Source organism: Ictalurus punctatus, chromosome 7, assembly GCF_001660625.3.
Source record: "Ictalurus punctatus breed USDA103 chromosome 7, Coco_2.0, whole genome shotgun sequence".
In the NCBI taxonomy this organism is placed as follows: domain Eukaryota; kingdom Metazoa; phylum Chordata; class Actinopteri; order Siluriformes; family Ictaluridae; genus Ictalurus; species Ictalurus punctatus.
In genome coordinates, this window is record NC_030422.2 from 1,956,650 (window position 1) to 1,979,919 (window position 23,270).

The 23,270-nt window shown below is 41.1% G+C and overlaps 1 long non-coding RNA gene and 1 pseudogene across 1 annotated transcript; both read left to right on the plus strand.

Moving 5' to 3' along the window:
- The first annotated feature begins 3,388 nt into the window (after positions 1-3,388).
- On the plus strand, positions 3,389-16,360 carry LOC108267368 (Fc receptor-like protein 3; annotated as a pseudogene).
- Positions 16,361-19,146: 2,786 nt separating this feature from the next.
- Positions 19,147-22,719, plus strand: LOC128633041 (uncharacterized). The gene is made up of 3 exons (XR_008396726.1): positions 19,147-19,268; positions 19,419-19,474; positions 20,638-22,719. It is a non-coding gene; the product is annotated as an uncharacterized LOC128633041 (long non-coding RNA).
- The last annotated feature ends 551 nt before the right edge of the window (positions 22,720-23,270 follow it).

Below are 23,270 nucleotides of genomic sequence, written 5' to 3' on the forward strand. Positions count from 1 at the left end.
CATTACTAAAGGAAACGCGTTGGCAGACGAAGCCGCCTAGAAAGCTGCAGTAGGACCGGCCCAGATGATGGCACTCACGCAACCAGAAGAGATCTCAGTCTGTCACCCGATGGAGGACAATGTAGCACAAATAGTGGAAGTGCAAAATACAGCCGGAGAAGCAGAACTCTCCACATGGATAAAATGGGGGGCGAAAAAAGATAAGGGAACTGGCCTTTGGCATAGCATCGATGGCATGTGTGTGTCCCCGGCCAGTCTCTTACCATTGCTGATAAAAGAAGCCCACGGTCTTGATCATACCAACAGAGCAGAAACGATCTGAAAGATAAGACAAGAATGGTGGTCACCGTATCTGGCCAGTGCTGTGGACCAAGCACTCAATAACTGCGAAACGTGCATAAGAAATAATGTGCGGAAGAACTTCACCACACCTCTAGGGCACATTCCTCCACCAATGGGTCCGTTCAGACATTTGATGATGGACTATGTGGATATGGGGGCTGAAAACAGGAAAGAATCAAAACGCTACATATTCGTAGTAGAGGATCGGTTTAGTAGATGGGTAGAGGCTACGGCCACTTCTAGAGAAGATGCTAAATCTGCAGCCAAGTTCCTCTGTCGTGAACTCATTCAACGTTTTGGTATTCCAGACTATCTGAGCTCTGACAATGGAGCTCACTTCATCAATCAGACCACTGAATTGATTACCAAGGCACTGGGGATTGAGCACAAGTTGGGCGATGTGTATCATCCCCAGTCCCAAGAATGGGTAGAATGGGCCAATGGCACATTGAAGAGTAAATTGGCAAAAATATGTGATAGCTCACGACTAACCTGGGTACAGGCCTTACCCCTAGCCCTGCTTAAAATGCACTCCCAAACTAGCCGAGTGAGGCACCTTACGCCTCACAAAATGTTGACAGGACGTCCGATGCCCATGTCGTTTACACGCACCCCGTACATGGGCCCCTCGTTAGAGCAGTTGGAGGGTGAAATGAAGGACTATATACGCACCCTCACACAAATCCACAGACACTTGTATTCGCAGCTCCAGGAGACGGTCCACGGCGAGGAAGTGCCCCAGGTGAGGCAAATCGATACAGGAGACCACGTCTGGATCCGAGTCTTCAAGAGAAAGAACTCTCTGGAGCCACGGAGGGAAGGGCCATTTGAAGTGGTGGCTGCCACACCAACGGCGGTAAAAGTAGCGGGACAACCCCACTGGTATCACTTGAACCACTGTAGCCGAGTAGGATTTGGCAAAGGACCGCTACTCTGTGAGTCAACTGACAAACAACCGTTGCCCCCTGGCGAGCAACCCTTGACATCAGGAAAGACTCACCCGGCCCAGCCCCCTGAATACTCGGCTACCAACTCCAGCACTGACAGTGATAGCGGTACTGCAGAAGACTGCAGTCCGGCGCAAGGTACAACGGCACAGACCAAACGACGGGCACACCGGCAGACCCCTAGTCCCATCTCCAGTCCCGGCGAGGGTTGGTCCAGCAACGAACATACCACGGTTGGAGAGGCAGCTGGCCCATCAGGGCTTGGGAAAGCACCAGTAAGCCAGGAAGCGCTGCCGATTCCCCCCACATAGGTTGAAGACTTGAGCTCTATCTCAGCTGACTTGGCCTCTATAGTGCAAAGTCTAGCCGACCCACCTGTCCAGTCATCTGTACCATACGAGACTATAGACTTTACGGATTTGGGCGGATTGAGTCCCCTGACCTTAATCTCGGAAAACGTGGCAGGTCCTTCCCCTATACATGACCATGCCGGGCTCCCGGATAGTGGCCCCTCCATATAGACTCATGAGCAGTGACAAGGCAATTATTATAGTATGGGCTGTGGTCCTGGTGGCCGGACTAACCATGGCTCTCTTACACGTTTATGCACCTTTTCGCAAGCATGAGGATACCCATGATTCTACCCCTGGATGTAGCTACACCCCGACAAGTACCATGTCACCCAGAGCCGAGGCACCTGTTGCTACATTATCGCCTCACCATTGGTTTTCTGATCCTAACACACCCACGCCAAGATCACCACAAAGACGCAAGAGAAATGCACGAGTAGGTTGTATCTTACCAGATGACCTCGACGAGAATCCAGCAGAGCGGCAAAAGGCGGACCTTCTCTCCTTGTCCGTGTTTAGCCAAAATCTCAAAAAAAAGGTCATAGAGCACCTCAAGGCACGTCGTATTGCGTCACGTCGTCGAGGCCGACCTGTCAGCGCCCTTCGGCCAGAAGGTTCCCCTCGACCCTTCGTGGAAGTCTCACTCCTGTACATGGCCACCTTGTCGACTGTTCCCTCCCGTGAAATATTTTGTGCTCTGACCTTGATTAGTCTTGCCTATCGGGAATCATTGCTTCATGGCAGCCCACATGTGGCCTTCTATGGGGCTGGCCACAACTCCCTGAACCTCACCATAGGCCACCTCAAAATTACGGGAATCCCGACGAGTTGGTGGTGCCGCTTCAACCAGTCAAACCCCGTCCCCTCAAACAGCTTTGGTGCCTTGCCCCGACTCTCCTTTCGCTGTACAGCCGGTGCTTGTGTCACCTGGGGAGCTGAGACTTCCTTGTTCTCCCGCCACACTTCCGACCCCATAGCTGTGCAACTCATCCATGCTGACGCCTTCATGAAATTGCAACATTACTCCATGTCTATGGCTGACACGCCCTTGACTGAGGATCAGACTAACCTGTATCTCACCTGGATGTTCCATACTGCCCGTGCTGTCACGGATCGTTCCTGCCTGGTCTGCCATGACCGGGGATCTGCGCCACATTTCATGTTTCCCCTAGGCAACATTGCCAAATGCCTCTCCGCCCCATACACAGAGAAGTTCCTGTGTCCCACGGTCTGCTTACTGGGATCTCTATTTATGGACTATGGCCCTGACTGGATGCGAAATGCCAGTTTGTCGTGTATGTTTCAGCCGGTTCAAACGCATGACGCTGCTTTTGTATCTGTCCACCAGGAATTACCCCCAATCTTTCCCCTGTGCTTGTGCTCCCCATTCGGCACCTATGACCTATCAGCTCGCTACAACCTCACCCTCCCCTCAGAGGATTTGCATATCCCCATGCTTCTGTCATATAACTGCACGACAGACAATTCTAGTTCGCTGCCAGCATACGTTGCTATCCCTATACCGGACCAGGTGTTCGGCACCCGGGCGGTAGAAGATGTGTTCTGGTATTGCGGGGGGAACCGGGTCCGCCAAACATTACCGAATGAATGGCAAGGATGTTGCGCCCCCGTCCGACTTGATAGTAAAACACGTGTCATTGTACTACCTGACCCTGACCTCCTCCTCCGCGTACTCGCACACGCCATGATACTGCGCTTTGGAGCCAACACCTCAAGGATGCGGACACTATGAATTACACGGACTGGGCAGCTGACACGGTGGTCACCCTGAACTGGGCAGGTGCTCCAGTGAATGTCCCGGAGAAATACAAGGTCATGGGGTCGGTTGGAAGTGGGTTACCCGCCTGGATCAATTATCTGTGGTACAATCAACAGAGATTCATTAACTACACTTTGGGAGCCTTGGGCCTCATCCGGGACCAACTTCATGCTACATCTCTGATGGCGACCCAGAATCGCTTTACCCTTGACCAAATGAGAGCGCCAGCGGAGCGGGTCTGTACGATGATTTGCCCTGAATGCTGTGCGGCTATTCCTCGCCATACGGGTGAACGGGGTGCCCTGTCCAAGGTACTCGCCCGCCTTCAGGCCTTACAAAGGGAGCATGTGGCCAACTCGGGTAATGGCGACGCGCTACACCTGCCGTCCTGGCTCTCCTGGATGATGTCGGGCAGCTGGATGGCAACGCTTGCTCGTCTTGGCACTGCAGTGCTGGCCTTATTTCTGCTACTCGCCTTCATCACCTGTTGCATTATACCTTGCACTCGCAGGTTGGCCGTGTCGGCTGTCACCACGAATAACATTTCTTGCCAATACATCATTTTAGGTGAGGCGGTCCCCCCTCAACAGGGGGTGGTTGTGTGTAGATGACAGAGCCAGGGCAATGAAACAGAGGCTGTGTACGTTGATATGTGCCCGTACGAACATGCAGCTGCGAGTATTGCGACTGATCCGGCTGCGACTGGTACGGCTCCTGATGTGACTTCAACTGGTACGGCTCCTGATGTGACTTCAAATGCAGATGAAGCAGCATCCACCATTGAAAACGATAACGAGACACGGGAGGCGGAAAACGTTGTGTAGGACAACTACAAGTGACACAGTAGGACGATTACAAGTACATTACGAATAAGAAGACAGTGATTGCATACAGTTCCTGCTATACAAGGTAGAGGTCGGAAGAGACCTATCCGAGAAAAAGCAGGTATTTCACATCATGACTGTATTTTGGTATACCAGCCCGGGACAACCTGACTCCAGCGCACTCCATTCAATTTTGCGGTTACCCTGCACGTTTTACTTGCATAGCTCTGGCAGTACTGTGCGAGAACACAAAACCATCCTGGAATCATTGAAAACTACCCGGGAACAAGCTATCGTACAGATTGAACCCACAGAGGAGTGTTTGGGCGTAGACGAGGGGGACCAACACCTGTGGGGATACATAACAGTGACAGTACGACAATGGTCTGTGCAGAACCAAACAGTATGAAAGGCTGTGTTTGTACATAAATATCCAAAGAATTGATCAACTATAAGAAACCTGATTGAGAAAAGGACCACTGATAAATCCATCGGACCCTTCCATAAAATATCAAGCACTACAGAAAGAATCAGAAGAAGATGGGATGAGCTATGCCCTAGGTGTAAGTGCTAGCCTAACCTCTCCCTAAGGGCGGCCCTCAACGGTGCATAAAGCACCTGGGTTGAAGACCATCAGTATATAAGAAGAGATAAACAATAGACCCTGAGGACAGTAAGGACAGTAACCAGTGTATTCAGGCACTCGTTTGGTCATAAACACTGTCGAGCACTAACAAAGACTGGCAGCATGGGAATTTTTCCTTGTGTAAGGTTTTTTGGCCCACCCCTGAACACACGCAGCACGAGAAGAATATGAGATACTAAAATGAGACACGAAGGATACAAGGCTGTAGGTCACAAGAACCTGGCTGAGAAAACTAGGGAAATACGTTTCTCACTTTGTATATGAATGTAACCCTTGTAACAGTAATGGTAGTTCTCAGCAACCTTATATAAACAGTAAGCATGTTGGCAAGTGTAGTAGAAACAAGTGTAGTAGAATAATCCGTATTTAGTAGTGATTACCGAACATACTAAAAACGAGGAAAAGCATGATGAGCTACATATACCTGATGACAGGGCAACGGAGAAGGGGCGTATTATCACCGATTCTCCAGTTGCCTATTTCTCAGGCACATCAAGTCTCAGGCACATCAAGACCTATTAAAAACCTATCTCGATAAGTGTAGTGTGGAAGTAATAAATGCAAGAGATTCAGATAATGAGGATAGTGATTCAGGGGACCAGGGGGCTGGTAAGGGGTATGCCCTGGTGAGGGAATTGGGCTCAACGGGTCATCAGAATAGTCTGTACTGGGGGAATCCATTGCCTCGTAATCATCAGCAGAATACAGAGAAGGTGTGTTGGTGACAGAATCCGTGTAGTAGCTGGGCTCAGCCGATATCGCAAAGGGGGAGGAAAGGTAGATGTTGTAGACGGAGTGCGTAGGACGTCAACCAAAAGAGCGAGGTCTGCAAATAGGTGAGACAGCTGGTATCTAGTGTTGAGATCAAAGCCCTCCAGTCCCTCCAGGGCAGCGAATAGGAAACCAAGTCCCGCGTTGTGAGCTGCATACCAACAGGTATGAAAAGGGGGGCATTCACCATGTGCACCTGGTCACTGGTAGCCAAAATAACATGCACCACTAAATGGGCCACCAAGAAAGGAAAGGAATGAGGCAAAAGCATAGAGCTATCTATAGATCTATACATATACACACACACACACACACACACACAGAGAAGGAGAGGGAAAAAGACGTATAAAAGACAGGAAAACATGAACAGTCACAGACAAGAGTAAATAATCTAAAACTCTCACCCATGTTCAAATTAGTGGGAAAAATATCCAAAAATAAAGCAACAGAGATCCTCTTTGTCCAACAACCAGAAGCCAAGTGATGAACAAAACAGGAAGTACGGTTTTAAAAAACCCAAACCGGGCTGGGTCGAACATAAGGGGCTTGAGAAAAGGCTAAAACAGGAACCTAAGGGGTTAGGGAAATAGATAAAATATGATTATAAGGGTTGTTGAGACGGGGCACTGATGAAACATAAGGGTCATTAGAACCTGTACAAATACGGACATAAGGGGAACGGGAGGTAAAAATAGCCAGACATATTGGTATTGAGAAATAGAAACAAGGGGGTGGAGGCTCATAGAAAATTGTATAAAAGGGGGAGCCCTGCTCCATGCTAGTTAGATCACTCTTTGGGATGTCTCAAATGGTTTGGATCTCATGTATTGGGCTGAATAAAATTGGACCTTTGCTTTTCACTCACTGATTCTGTGTGATATTTTGAACCTGAATGAGGACTCGGCTGAACTAGCGTGAGTATATTTTTGCCAAAAATTCTTAACTCGTGTTATATCTGTACTGTATAGTGGACAAAGAATTGTTCCACACTATGTCATTTAACACATCTACATATAAATACCAGGAAACAGAAGATGAAATTCTAACCTCTCTTCTCCTTTTCATCTTTTGATCTCAAACCCAAATGTCTTCAGTCTGCAGCAATAACAATAACTTGGCCTGCTGTTTTCAGCATAGTTTATATGGATTGCTGTTAATTGGATGTGTCCTCACTGCAGCCTGTGGTGTAATGACATTAGATTAGATATACTATGTACTGGATGTTCTAACCTTAACACTAACCCCAACCCTAACCATAGATGGATCACAGTGACTTACTGTGTCTGCCATTGGTGCATACGTGTTACAACATGCAGTACGTAGTGGATCTAATCCAATGCGTCATCGTGCTACAGACTGCAGTGAGGACCTTTTGGTCCATTTTAGTGCATATGTGTAGAATCTAACATCTACCATCTTCAGTATATGTGTGTTATTTTGGGTTGAGTGTCTATGGTGACGTGGAGTTTTTTCTGAGCATGAATCAGATTTTGGTTCGTGATATTTTCGTGGGCTTTTATCATGGATGAACATTTTCTGTTTCTTATAAGGTATGAAAGGAAGAGTACATGATCAGAGTGTTATGTTGTTACTTTTAAATAAATAAATAAAATATAGTGTTGACAAGTTGTGCGTGAGCTTTTGTGTGGTAAAAACTGCGGCTACATCCGAAAAGGCATACTGTGACAGGTCTACTGCATTAGATTCAGTACCTGCTACATTAGATTCAGTACCTGTTGCATTAGATTCAGTACCTATTGCATTAGATTCAGTACCTACTGCTCGGTCATTGATACAGTACAGTGCTGATCAGAATAAGTGGTAAGCATGAATACAAACCAGACATACTACTTGGCACCGATTCTGACAGCTCTTCCATGCCAATCTCGTTGCATTATGGCAGAGAGGTTCTCAATCTTTTGTATCTAAAGCCCCCCAAGTCTCCCCTATCATGTGGCACGCCCCCCATATTAGAGCGGACCAGGTATAATGATGATCTATTTTATATGTATATAGGTTGAGAACCTCTGCCATAATGGCTCTAACCTCTGGCTCTCACCCAGATAGCAAAATTTGTCTGGCCACTTGTGGGCTACATACTTGTTTTAGTTCTGGCCCAGTATACGCCTGGGTCCCTGGGCCAAAACTGGCCCACACACTGCAAACCAACACACATAATTTCCTCAGGCCCAGATCCGGCCCAGTCACTGTAAAGTGAATTATATTGTTTTATTTGGCCCGGGTCTGGCCCAGACTCTGTAAGACAGATCTGGCTGAGAGTCGGCTTGGTCCCCGGGCCAGAAACTGCTAAATGTACTTCATTTTAGTAGGGAAACTAAAATTCAACCATTTAATAAGATTAAGGGTTTTTATTAAACATTAACAAATACACTACAATATGAACATTTATTAACAACACACTTTTAAAAACAACAAAATAACAAATAAATATATCTACAGTACATTTAAAGGCAAAAACAAATTCTCTCTCTCTCTCTCTCTGTCTCTCACACACACACGCACACACACACAGCTACCAACACACGCACACAAAAATTCAACCACTTAAAAACATCAAGGACTTTTATAAACAATTAAAAATACAATATGAAAAATATGAATTCATATAATATGAATGTAATATGAATATTTATTAATAAATAACAAAATAAGTTAAACAAATATATTTAGTTTTTGTAAAGAAAAGACATATAGAGAACATACAGTTGCGATCGGAAGTTTACATACCCCTTGCTGAATCTGCAAAATCTTAATACTTTTAACAAAATAAGATTGATCATAAAAATCCCATGTTGTTGTTTATTTAGTCCAGTCCTGAATAAGCTATTTCACATAACAGATGTTTACATATAGTCCACAAGACAATGGCTGAGTTTATGAAAATTACCCCGTTCAAAAGTTTACACACCCTTGATTCTTAATACTGTGTCGTTACCTGGATGATCCACGAGTGTGTTTATGTTTTGTGAGAGTTGTTCATGAGTCCCTTGTTTCTCCTGAGCAGTTAAACTGCCCCCTGTTCTTCAGAAAAATCCTCCAGGTCCTGCACATTCTTTGCTTTTCCAGCATCTTCTATATATTTTAGCACTTTCCAACACAGCTTATATGATGTTCAGATCTGTCTTTTCACACTGAGGACAACTGAGGGACTCAACTATTACATAAGGTGCAAAACATTCACTGATGCTCGAGAAGGTGACACGATACATTAAGATTCAGGGGGGTGTAAACTTTTGAACAGGGTGATCAGTTTAAATTGTTTATTTATTTAAAGATCTTATTTTTTCCATTTAGTACTGCCCTTCAGACGCTAAATAAGATACTTGCATGTTTCCCAGAAGACAAAATAACAATTTACACTGATCATCCTAAACTGTGTGTGTTCATTAACCTGTGTGTGTTCATTAACCTGTGTGTGTTCATTATCCTGTGTGTGTTCATTATCCTGTGTGTGTTCATTAACCTGTGTGTGTTCATTAGCCTGTGTGTGTTCATTAACCAGTGTGTGTTCATTAACCAGTGTGTGTTCATTAACCTGTGTGTGTTCATTCACCTGTGTGTGTTCATTAGCCTGTGTGTGTTCATTAGCCTGTGTGTGTTCATTAACCAGTGTGTGTTCATTAACCTGTGTGTGTTCATTATCCTGTGTGTGTTCATTAACCAGTGTGTGTTCATTAGCCTGTGTGTGTTCATTATCCTGTGTGTGTTCATTAACCAGTGTGTGTTCATTAGCCTGTGTGTGTTCATTAGCCTGTGTGTGTTCATTAGCCTGTGTGTGTTCATTAACCAGTGTGTGTTCATTAACCTGTGTGTGTTCATTAGCCTGTGTGTGTTCATTAGCCTGTGTGTGTTCATTAACCTGTGTGTGTTCATTAACCTGTGTGTGTTCATTAGCCTGTGTGTGTTCATTAGCCTGTTTGTGTTCATTAGCCTGTGTGTGTTCATTAACCTGTTTGTGTTCATTATCCTGTGTGTGTTCATTAACCTGTGTGTGTTCATTAACCAGTGTGTGTTCATTAACCTGTGTGTGTTCATTAACCTGTGTGTGTTCATTATCCTGTATGTGCTACTGAGCTCAGGTTTTTCTTGATATATGACATCATCCTGCAGGCTGTATGTATTACACCACAGCTCTAGTGCACAGGAGCACCTTTCTCATGTGAGACACATAGAAGGAAGTGTGTAATCCAGTTTCAGATTAGCAGATGTGGATCAGATTAAACATGAGACAGTAATGAGCAGCATAGTGACCTGAGTGAAAATAGCTTTTTCTAAACTCCATTCATTATTGAAACAGGTCGATATATTGCATTTCTTATAGCTGAAGTGAAACTAAATATAGATTTTTTGCAGTATATGACATTGTTCTCATTTGTGTTCTTAAAGAAAAGAAACAAGTCAGCGTTACATCATATTCTCTGTTCCTCTTCCCTTTTTAGTGCTTAATTCACTTATCCGAGTCGGACAAGCTCAAGGTGATTTATACATATTTTATTGCCTATGTTGTGTACATGTTGGATTTGTATTAAGGTGGAGAAGATTGTTTGTACATTGTCATGCAGAATGTAAGTTGTTTACATTGACAGTGTGTGTTTGCTTTTTGACTTTTCCAGCAGTGTTTAAACCAGTTCTGTCTGTGGAGCCGAATTCACCTCAAATATTCAGAGGAGAGACGGTTACACTCACATGTAGGATTTCAGGAGGAAATGGACCGTACTACTGGTACAAAGATGGTGTTTATAGTCACGGTTCTGCTGAAAATTACTACACTATAAAAGTAGATCAGAGTCACAGATACAGATGTTACGGGTCTATTGATGGACGGTCAACGGCATGGAGTAATGAAGTGACTCTCTCAGTGATGGGTACATGTCTGATCTTACACTCCTGTAACATGCACTGATACACATAATCATTACAAAACACACTGATTAAATATCAGATGGTCAGAGAAGGGTGTGTTTGACTGATTTGATGTATTTGTTGTAACTGTACAGAGAGACCAAAAGCCGTTCTGACTCTGCAGCCTGATGGACAGATATTCAGTGGACAGGAAGTCACTTTCACATGTGAAATACGAGGACATGCAGACACTGAGTGGATGTACAACTGGTATAAAGATGGTGTCCAAATATCCTCCTACACTGAGAGCAGGAAATATTCATTCACTGCTGTAGAGTCTCTCAGCGCTAAATACACCTGCAGCGGACGGAGAAGAAGCGACTCTCAGACCTCAGAGACCAGCAACACTGTTACACTCACTGTGTCAGGTATGTGTGTGTGCGCGTGTGTGTGTGTGTGTGTATGTGTGTGTGTGTGTGTGTGTGTGTGTGAGTGTGTTAATCTCTTCCTCACACCAATATTTATTAACTTCAGCATCACATCACTACATGCAGTGTGGATTAAAGTCACAAAAATTCAAATATTTCATATTGAAGGATGTTTTAAATAACAGTCAAACATAATGCAGTACATTTTGTCTGTACACTTTTTCTTGAATAAGAGAACAATGTACTTCACATTAAATCTACTCTCACAAAAACTAAATTACTTTCATAAATACCCTAAAATATTTGATAGATATTCATGAATAATTTCACTATGACAGGAGTCTTTACAGTGTATCAGTAATAGTGTGTTTGTCTGTAGTAGTGATTAGTGTGTTAAACACTCTGACAGCAGAACATGAACAGTTAACATCCTGAACTGTGTTTCATCTTCAACTGCAGAAAAACCTAAACCTGAACTCACATCAAGTCGTGAAGGAGCTGTACTGAAAGGAAACCCAGTGACTCTGTTCTGTACACTGAAGCTGCAGTCTGCTGGATGGAAGTTTTACTGGATCAAACCCACACAGAGCACTGAGACTGAGACTGAAACAGACTACTACAACATCAGCTCCGTTAGAGACTCTGATGGGGGTCAGTACAGGTGCAGAGCTGGAAGAGGAAACCCAGTCTACTACACACACTACAGTGATGCACTCTGGGTAAATGTTACTGGTGAGTAAAAACAGGTTGCAAAACACTGCATTATCACTAATCACTTAAATATACAGCAGTTGTAGTATTAGAACTGTATATTATTGAAGTGTGTTTGTATTTGTGTTAATAATAAAACAAAAATAAAATAATAAAATGAATAATAAAATTATGTTTCTGCAGAGAGTCCTAAAGCTGTGGTGACCATAAAGCCTGATAAACATGTGTTCAGAGGAGAGACTGTGACTCTCAGATGTGAAATACAGGGAGGAGGAGACACTGAGTGGACATACAGCTGGTATAAGAAATATAACACACTCTACCCATACCGCAGAACACAGGAGTTCAGCTTCAGCTCAGTTATAAATGATGACAGTGGTGAATACACCTGCGGAGGGAGGAGAAGTGACTCTCAGAGCTCAGAGATCAGTGATGCTGTTACACTCACTGTATCAGGTGAGTGTGTGAGTTTGTTTTATCTTATCATTAATTATATATAACGAGATTACCACTCTGTATGATTTTATTTATTTATTTTTACATTTGTTGTCCATCAGATGCAGCAGAGGCAGTAGTGAGTGTGTCTCCACTGCGCTGGCTGACTGAAGGAGACTCAGTGACTCTAGGTTTCAGGTGAATCTCCTCCAGTGTCTCTGATCATCAATCCCAGCAGAACTCAACACTTTACTGCTGACTCTCTCTCACTGAGCTGTGAGGACCAGAGTGACTCTACTGGATGGACAGTGAGAGGATACACACACAGTGAGACAGTGTCTGATTGTTCATCAGTTTCAGGATCTACATGTAACATCAGCTCCCTCTCTACATCACACACTGGAGTTTACTGGTGTCAGTCTGAATCTGGAGGACGCAGTAATCCTGTCAACATCACAGTGCACCGTGAGTCTTCAATGTTCTCATCAGTAATAGATGTACAATATACAGGAATAAAGATAACACTTTTATAATCTACTGAATTGGTGAAAATAAATTATAATATTGTTATAAAGAAACTGAGTGCAGTGTCTAGGGTGACACAGATTTGATGTTTTTATTCAGTCGATTCTAACAAAAGACCAACAGATAGCGCTGTGTTCAGGGCTGCAGAGATCTGAGACACAGAGGTTTATACACACATCTGCACACAAAGATCAGACTCAGAGAAGAAAAAAAAAAAGAATACAGAGAGATCAGACTTTTTGGATATCAGTATCATCTTTATCACTAGCATAAAGAACAAGGTAGACAGAGTTGAGCAAGACACACACACAAAGCAGGTGAGAGAGAGAGAGAGAGAGAGAGAGAGAGAGAGAGAGAGAGAGAGAGAGAGAGAGATAGATAGATAAAAGAGGCATAAAGTCATTAGACTTACATAAATAAAACTATTATCCCCATATAGAAGTTAGACTGCAGAGGGTAAACCTAAAAAAGCCTCTCACAATGTTTTAACAATAAGAATATAAACAGAAATAAGAATAACTCATGAAGACTAGTTTAGTTTCAGGATGTTAAGAATATTACAGTGAAAGCTGCTTTCACATCTGAATGTTACTGATAAAACTGGCATTTAAGCACATTTTCTCTTTCACACATGAAGACTCTGTGAGCGCTGCACTGTGTACACTCTCTCTGATATCTACCACTGATTTACTGTAGCTCTCTGTGTTAAAATCATTACTGTATTTTACGCACTTTCTGATTTCAGTGTCTTCTTTCTCTTTCCTACAGATGGTCATGTGATCCTGGACAGTCCTGTCCATCCTGTGACTGAGGGACATCCTCTGACTTTACATTGTTTATCTCGCAACTCAAATACCTCAGCTTCTGGTGTTGATTTCTATAAAGATGGTTCAGTGCTGCAGAACAAGACTACAGGAGAGATGACCATCAGTACTGTCTCAAAGTCAGATGAAGGTTTCTACCACTGTAAACACCCAGAGAGAGGAGAGTCACCCAAAAGCTGGGTTTCAGTCAGAGGTGAAAAACCTTGAGAGAATTTATTTTTATTTGATTCTCTTTTTATTAACAAAGTTTATATGCACAGTGTTTTCAGTCAGCTTTCAAAGTATTTGATTCCCTTTGTAAAAATAACATTAAAACGTGCAGTGAGTACTACTACTACTACTACTACTACTACTACTACTACTACTAATAATAATAATAATAATAATAATAATAATAATAATAATAAATTTGATTCTGTAGCATGTAGCACCTAAAACTGAAACTGGCTGTTAATTAAATGACGAACAGGAAGAAAAAGAGGAAAGTGTTAGTAAAAAATGTATGTTTTAGGATTAAGGAGGTGCAGTTAAAGGCCTAGAGGTGGATTACGGCACTAAATATTTTGCTCATTCTTGTCAGTCTGGTCGTTAGGAGCCACTAGTAGATCAGTACTGGTGGATCTAAGACTCCAGGGTGTAGAGAGTTACGGCGAGGCCATGTACTGTGTGAGAATTAAGAGTGTGTTTGTTTGATTCTTGTGAGATGGGTAAACCGTGTTAATGATAGAGTACAAATCTAATCTGTGCTTGGTTTGAGTAAGGACTACAGCAAACTAAGTAAGGATCAATAAGAGCTGATAAAAAAAAAAAAAAAGATTGTTGTGAGTGACCTAATGCAGACTTCAAATGAAAGTGTGTTATCAAAAAATTATAACTAGATTGTGAACGTTTGCAGAAGGTGTAACGGTAATGCCATCAATATCAAATGTAAATACCTGGAATTCATAGCAGTGGAGTTTTGGGTGCTAGAAAAATGTCTGTTTTATCAGTTTAATTTAATTTAAGAACGTTGGAGTCCATCCATTATTTTAGATCATGAATGTATACAGTTAATGATGTGGAAAGAATAGCTCTCATGCTGAGATATATCTGAGTGTTAATTACTTAACAGTGAATACTTTGATCTTTTTGAATAATCTGGGCAAGTGGATGCATATACTGTACCTGTAGTGAAAAGGAGGGGGCCAAGGACTGGGATATCATGTGTGACGGGGCAGGAGAGAAAAGGAAACATGAACCAAGCTAGAAATCCTGATAGAGGAAAGGCACCAGCATCAGCAGAAAGGAGTAGATTATGAGTGGCCTGTTGAAGAGCAGTCTCAGTAGGGAATGTAGATATGATTGGAAAGGCTCAGAGAGATTGCTGGTAAACACTCTTTAAAACCGTCTGAACAGAAATGGAAGATTAGAAATTGGACTATCATTAGAATGTACGTTAGTGTCAAGGCTAGTATTTTTGCGAACTGTAATGACAGCAGGTTTTTTCATTTGTGTCTTTCTTTCCTCAGACTCAGGGTCTGGATCCAGTATTGATATAGTATTTGTGTCTGTGGGACTGAGTTTGGCCTTGCTGTTCATCATCCTTTTACTGATCCTGCGTTGGTGGCACAAATCCATCCAAGGTCTGATAACTAGTTTTCACTAAATTGCTTATAATATAATCAGTACTTCTACAAAGCTTAGTCTATTAAACATGAAATAGTATACATTACACTAACATGGAAATAAACGTTAACAAAATGGTCCATGACTGGTATCTGACACTCAATAATTACTCTCGTTACACAGGATTTTACACATCCTTAATTATCATTCAACTACAATGCTTCTATTAAATAAGAAATAGTTACCAAACTAATAAAAATAGGAAAAGAATACTAATTGGGACACAGTGCACTTACAATTGCACAATTTGGTGCTCATTTATTAATCTTTATGAAATTCAAGTCTTAGCATTGCTGATTTTCTTCATACTCATGTGCATGATAAATTCCAATCAGCTGTAAATTGAATCAAGTGCATTTATGACACAGTGTTATATGAATTCCCAGAAGGGATTCTGGACTTCAAATCCCAGCAGCCACCACAAGTCTGTACCAGACACATGACCACCCGCACCTGACTCTCTTTCTGGTTAATAAGTGCCAGTCTGTATATAGTCACTGTTCGCAGCTCACTCTGTGTCTGGCTTTGTTTCTCCCACTTTGTCAAGTATGCTCTCCTGCCTCGTCTGTATTGATTTGTGTATGTTTTGCTTTATTAAACTTTATTCTGCAAGTACATCCGTCTCAGCACTCAAGAGCTCTTGTAGGATACACTATTGTTTTCTAAACTAACTGGATTCTCATGAGTAACACATTATGTATGAAAAGGCTCCTGTGAATGATTTTCAAATAAATTTGTTCATATCCAGCTTCATAAATGAGACCAATTGTTGCTTACACATTTAGTTGCTTGTAATTACTGTTGGTACATTTCAGCGACATATACACTAACTTATAAGCGTTCTCTAAAATAAAGTTTGTATGGTTTATAAATTGAGCAAATTAAGAATTTCTGTCTTCTAATACAGGAAAGGACAGAGACATACAGCAGAACAGCAATCAGACACCAGGCCAGAAAGAAAGACACGCAAGTACGTTCCACTTAGAACGAGCAAGAGGCATGGGTTTCCATACAAGAATACATTTTATTTTAAAGTTAAAAAGACTGGTCAAGAATTATTTAAAAGAAACAACATCCAACGCAGTCAGGCATTGGTCAAATAAAACAGTCACAAGAGGAACTTAACAATAATCATAGGAGCACTGAGGCTTCCTGTATGAAGGGCAGGCTGGTACGACAGCACCAGCTATACAAAAGGCAAAAGCACCCCACTAATCAAAATCATACCCTCAAAATTCACCGAGAATAAACACAGCAATAATAATGACCCTTAATTAAGTAAAGACAAAGGTGCAGCAAAGAACTCCTCCCAGCCTCAGGAAGCACTCAGCTCCTACAAGGAGATAACAAAAACACACAAAATCAATTACAATACGCTCAAATCTGACAAACAACAGAATAAAACAAAACAAAGACAAACTTACTGTCACAAAAACACACAACCTCACACTCAAACTGATTACAGCTAGCAAGTTTACCAAGACTGACCAAAACCACTAGTACCGCATAGCAGTATCAGCATAACTGATAAAGACTGTTACAACACAGTTAATTAAAGAAAACTCATATTAGTGACAGTAACCAACACAAAACAAAATAACGAAACAAAGCAGAACAAAATAAAACCAAATCAGACCATCAAGCAGCAAAACCAAACAGCAACGTGGCTCCACGAATGAGGGGGAGGCGTTATACCGATATGACCACATCTCACTCAGCCCGCCTTAACGCATGCAAAATCGAGGACCCTAAGAACAAACAGGTGTTACAACCTCAATTAGGAATGCATGCAATAGAGTTTAGCTCGAGTAATAGAACTAAACGATTTACCTACCGTGATCCGATGACATGATACTCACAATGGAACATCCGAAAATCATGATAGCGTCTTTAATAGTTGTGACGGCAACAGCTGGTGCTCCGACCGGAGCTACGTTAAACTACCATGCTACACAGTTGAGAGCCCTGACAGCACACCACACATGCACAGTCTCGGCAGCCTAACGTCACTCTAAATAAATAAATCGCATGATAAGTGGACAACGCTAGCATCAAACAGCTAAGCAATAAAGCTAAAACCACATACCTCTGTAGTCCGTAGCAACGAAAAGAAGGCGTGGGTTTTCGATCATGACGCATTCCGTGAGGCCTAAACAACAGCTTATATACTATGGTAGGGAGAGAGCCCATTGGCCATGTAGTTAATAAGGATGACGTTTTAGTCACGGCACACCTCACTACATATACAGTAATTCAATATAAGATCATGTTCTTACTAACAAGCTAATTTAACAATGTTCATTTCAGTGGAATTGTTTTCAGAATTGTCTGAAAATTTCTCCTGTTTATTCTTTATTTGCACTCCTTTCTGTAGATGTGCACATTTATGCCACTGTGGAGAACGCAAGTAAAAGTGAGAGAGATTTCTTTATTTCATGTCAAATATTTCCACTTACACTAGAAGGAATAAATCTCAGATTAACACCATACAGTAAATACATCTCCTGTAGTGACGATCACATTGCACTGTGATTAGGTGAAGCTGCAGCTGAACTCAGTGGGGCCGTTTATGCACAGGTCATGAAGAAAAAGGAGTCATACAAGAATAAAGGTGGAGTATTTTTATACTGCAACTTCACATTTTATATATAAAAAATATTTACAGTCTACAGTACATTCAATCATCTACTATACTAAAAATCTGCATGCACCTCCCATTTTAGGTGTCAGTTCCACTATAAACCTCAGAAAGAAAGGAACTACTAAAACCTGTTTATTATATAATATATTCTACATAATACCACATGTGCAAGGGATAATCCTTGGCTAGGTGTACATTACATGATTTTAATACACTACGTGGAGGCAAAGAACTACTCGATGTGCGGTTATACCATGGTCACTTGCCAGTACTGACAAGATAAATCTAACATTGATGTTTGCAGCACAGTATTTGACTGAAAAGATTAGAAATAACGGTTATTTTTTGTGTTATTTTATTTCCCTAAAGAGGCCACGTTAGGGAATACCGTTGCCATTAAGGTGTACTTGGTCTGCGACAATGTTTCAGTAGGTGGTATGTGTCAACATAACATCCACATGAAAGCTAGGACCCAAGGTTTCTCATCAGAATATTTCCCAGAGCATCACACTGCCTCCACTGGCTTGCGCTCTTCCCATAGTGCATCCTGGTGCCATCTCCTCCGCAGATAAGCGATGCACACGCACCTGGCCGTCCACATGATGTAAAAGAAAAAGTGCTTCATCACACCAGGCCACCTTCTTCCATGACACTCTGACTGGTCTGCTGTTATACAGCCCTATACACAGCAATCTGCGATGCACTGTGTTTTCTGACACCTTTCTAACATAGCCAGCATTAACATTTACAGCAGTAGTTTGTGCTACAGTAGCTCCTCTGTGGGATTAGAATAGGCAGGCTGGCCTTTGCTCCCCACATGCATCAGTGAGCTTTGGGTGCCCATGATGCTGTCGTCGGTTCACTGGTTGTCCTTCCTTAGACCACTTTTGGTAGATACTACCCACTGCATTATGGAGATGCTCTGATCCAGTCGTCTAGCTATAACAATTTGGCCCTTGTCAAAGTCGCCTCCATCACATCAACTTCAAGGACTGATTGTTCACCTCCTGACTAATATATCCCACCCCTGACAGGTGCCATTGTGTGTGTGTGTGTGTGTGTGTGTGTGTGTGTGTGTGTGTGTGTATATATATATATATATATATATATATATATATATATATATATATATATATATATATATATACACACACACACACACACACACACTAAGCATCAGTAAATGTGCATACAAAATTTTTCAAGTTTAAAAAAAAAATAATAATTGAACATGTAGTTCAAACCCATAACAAGGAGAAGTGACGATAAGCTCCACATTTAAAACTGTGTTCAGTTACATCCCATCATGCACCTGTAATTCTCCACACTGATCTATTTTTCTTTTTCGTTTCTTTTTTTTTTTTTTTTTTTTTTACAAAGGTTGATTCAGATTAAAATGTTATCTGTGTTTGTTTTGTTCTGTTCACTGTCACTGCAGATGCTGATGCTGGACCCAGTGATGTGATTTACACTGAGCTTGAAATCAAGCCACAGAAAAAAGCAAAGAAAAATCAGGGTAAAGCTATCTGTACATATTTATATAAATCTGCATGTACATTACTTTTTATTGTTTTCTGATTTATTAACCAATTCATATAGTTCATGTGTATTTAACAGTTGAGATGGCATTAATGACATTAATTCAGCGTTTCTTGTTTACATCTAGTGAAGGTCAGTGTAGAGTATGGAACTGTTTACTCACAGCTGAAGCAGAACACATAGGTAAGACAAAATCTGTTCTATTTTCAAATCTCAAATTGAGATAGAAATACTTGGAGAGATCTTAGAATTGTATAGAAACCCTAGTTCAAGTTTTGTGCCTTGCTCAGTAGGAGTTCAGTCGGAGTTATAAACAGTTATAAATATAAATAGTGTAATATAAATGCTACAGCCTCAGTTAGATTGTTAACAACTTTCTAAATTACTACACCTAAAGCAATTCTAAAAGCAAATAATGTCAAAAAGCAGCTCCAGTGTCCCCTCTTCCTGTTGCTGCAAGCCTTACCAGCTGCTGGGTATCATGATGTAATCACAGCGGAAGTGAGTCAACTGTAGAAATGCTCTATAGCTCTTAGCAGTAGAAAATAGAGATGTGCATTCTGGTTCCTCTCACAGCTCAAACACTCAGTACACAAAGTGAGAGAGTCCTCTAGAACTTTCATTTCCTGGGCTTGATCTTTACTTTTAAAGAAAACTTCTAAACAAATTTAGGAAAACAAATAAACCTCAGTCTATAGAAAAAAAAAACAAACAACCCTATGGCAACCAGATCCCACAGCTGAACGTATAATGCATATTATGACAAATAAATCAGCTGCCTTCACAGTTTTTCACAGTAGAAACTGGGTTTAATACACTTTTTATTTGTACTATATGTATATATCTCCCACCACTACCTGGCCCTATAATTTTACATTCACAAAGACTCGTTTTTGCTGATGTATCATTAGTTACTGTGGAATACAGTGTGTGGATTAAACAAGCCCGTGTCTCTTGTTCAAGACGACATCAAACAATCATCAATTGTTGACTCTACTTCCAATCCAATTTTTTGCAAAATACCCTAGTAACATTTCTATTAATAAATGATAAAGTGGTTTAAAATCACATCTTTGATGCATTTTCATGTAATTTCCTCCTCGTATAGTACACTGACACTCCTATAAGAAGTGCAAATATTGCAGTGTAAAAACATACATGACAGTTTCTCCTTAAATAAGCCATCACTATTTACTGCTTTATATTTAATAATTACTGTATATACTGAAATATAAATTTGCATTGCCTTTTAAATGTTCCTTAATGATTGGCTGTTGGCTTAAAACACCAAAGTTTAACCATTTCAGGAACTAAAATCTAAAACTGCTGTAAATGTTCATTTACAGGTGCTGGAGGAGTGAATACACAACTGAACAGACGAGAGAGAAGAGAGAGAGAAGTTCATCATGTGTGCAGTGACAGTAAAATCGGAGTGAGATTGTTTTGTACAGGTTCTTTGCACTTATTTGGTTTAAAATGTGTGTGTGGGGGGATTAAGAACGTGTGTATGGACAGCATTAAGATGTATTTACAGGGTGTATTTTATTGATTACTTGTGCCACTATTAGGACTGGTTGTAAAGCAAAAGGATTTAGTAGTAATAGTAAGAGTAATAAGTCAATGTGACTGAACTTTTATTCTTGAAAATGTTTTTTCACTCATGTGAGGGGCTTCATCATGTCATCTGTGTGCAGTTCACACCTACAGAACTCTAAGTCGTTATGATCACATACAGAGATACACTGATGTATTTTCCACCACACGGTACAACCACAATCTCCAGCCTACAGTTAAAAAGATCATGTATCATTTCATCATAACAAACATCACTTCATGGTTTCATTGTATTAAGCAACACTTTAAATAAATGCGTGCAGATATCACAAACCACAACAAGATGAATATCTATCACAAGTCCTAAACTGTGTGCACCAAATGTGTCTGTAATGTCACACGTCTTCCAGAAACTATCGTTTTAATGTATTTTTATCGCACTGTAACAAGCCTGTTAGAAAAGTCATGTGCATAGAGTGTACAGTTTTATCTCCAGCAAACGTTTGTACTCATCTCCATCCATGTGGACATAAGCAGTATCAGTATATGTAAAGTTAGAGGTGCTCAGTACAGTGCAATCTCTCAATTTATTTACTTGGTATTTTAATTTATTTATTTTTTCTTTGGTTTAAATTTGTAAGCATTTCAGCAATTACAGTTGTACTTTTAGGTCACACAAATGATATCCTGCATTAAAATATACATGTATACAAAGCAGCTGTATTTTATTAAGGGGCGTTATTCACTGATTAACCTCCAGTTGCTTTACAAGTGATGACGTCCTATGAAACAATGCATATATTCATTCTCATGCATCATTATTGTTGTACTCTACAAGAAAAATACCTGCATTGCAGTAGAAATCATCAGCTCTGTTTCTCATTAATATTACGTTTAAAAAGTGGCTAAAGCTAAACAGAGAGCATGAAAAATTTCAGATGAGGAAATATTTTATCAATCCTGCATCACACAGACTGTGAATAAAGTCTACTGTAAGATATTGCAAATTTAAAAACAAAACAAACAACAACAAAAATGCATTCATGTGTTTTCTGTATAAAGGGGTCATTTTATTACCTTTACGCACTTGTCAAAAGATTACGACAGTGCCATCTTCTGGGTATAATTCATTATAGAAAAGTCTACGCATTATTAAATTCTATGTCTTTGAAAATGTACATTTTACATTTGTTTTTAATTTGTGTGTTTTTTTGGAAATACTAATGGTTAATGACCACAAACACCATTAACTTAAGTGAATAAAAGGCAATAATCAGCAATATGCGTTCACACACATGACTTTATCTGAAGGTTTCATTGATGCAACATGATACTGAGTTGTTAGAAAAGATATATGTAGTGACGCCATTGTCTGATGAAGTAAAGCAACCGATGAACCGGTTCATTGAAACAAACTGTCCGAAAGAACCGGTTCGTGGAAATGAATCGGACTTTCCATCAGCCCCCGCATGTAGGGAAGCGGCCCGCTTATAAAGCTGAAGCCCCGCCCATTCGGCATGAACCATTATAAAGAATAAATATCAGGTAAGTATGAACACAACAACCTCACACATAAAGATAAGTATACATCATCATAAACATATAGATATAAACATATAATATGATCATAATGTGAACATACACACATATTAACCACCTTCCTCATGTTCATTTCAATAAAAGTCCCCCTTTTCCCCCAGACACATAAACACTGGTGCAGAAATCGGACAGGAGTTTATCTCCTCCCTCTTGCTGTAGTCTCGGCGGACTGGACCCGGAAGACGGACGCGGACAATCTACAGCACAAACAAAGACAGACTATACAAATATACAGACACGTCAATAAAGATGTTCTGTTTTACACTTATCTGGTGTGTGTAGTGTGATTATTGGGGATGTGGATCAGCAGGGAGAAGTAATGTGTGATAAAAACCTGTGTGTGTGTGTGTGTGTGTGTGTGTGTGTGTGTGTGAAATGGAGCTGTAGCGCAGACCCACGTGTGCAGTCTAGACAATGACTAAACTACTGCGTGTGTGGGGAGGTGATGTGAAGTTAACTAGATGGGCGGAGTGTGAGTGCTGTCTTGTCTTCTGTCACACAAACTTCTATGGGAGGTCCAGATGACTTGTAATGAATAATGAAATAAGAAAAAGAGAATATAATATTATTGTGAATGAAGCAGCTTCACACAGATATAAACCAGTCAAGTTCATTTCACCAAATACTGTAATAAATAAAAGGGGTAGATCAGGGTGCCCAATACGTCCGGTCGATCTCAAAGGAAGTGCTGGTAGATCTCCATTAAAATAAAAATAGATGTTATGGATGATGTAGAGGGCAGCCAGTCTGAGATCTCGTCTTTTCTCTCACCATGCGTGTGCGATCAAACGCGCCAGCGCTAAAGGCTATCGAGCGAAATCACTGA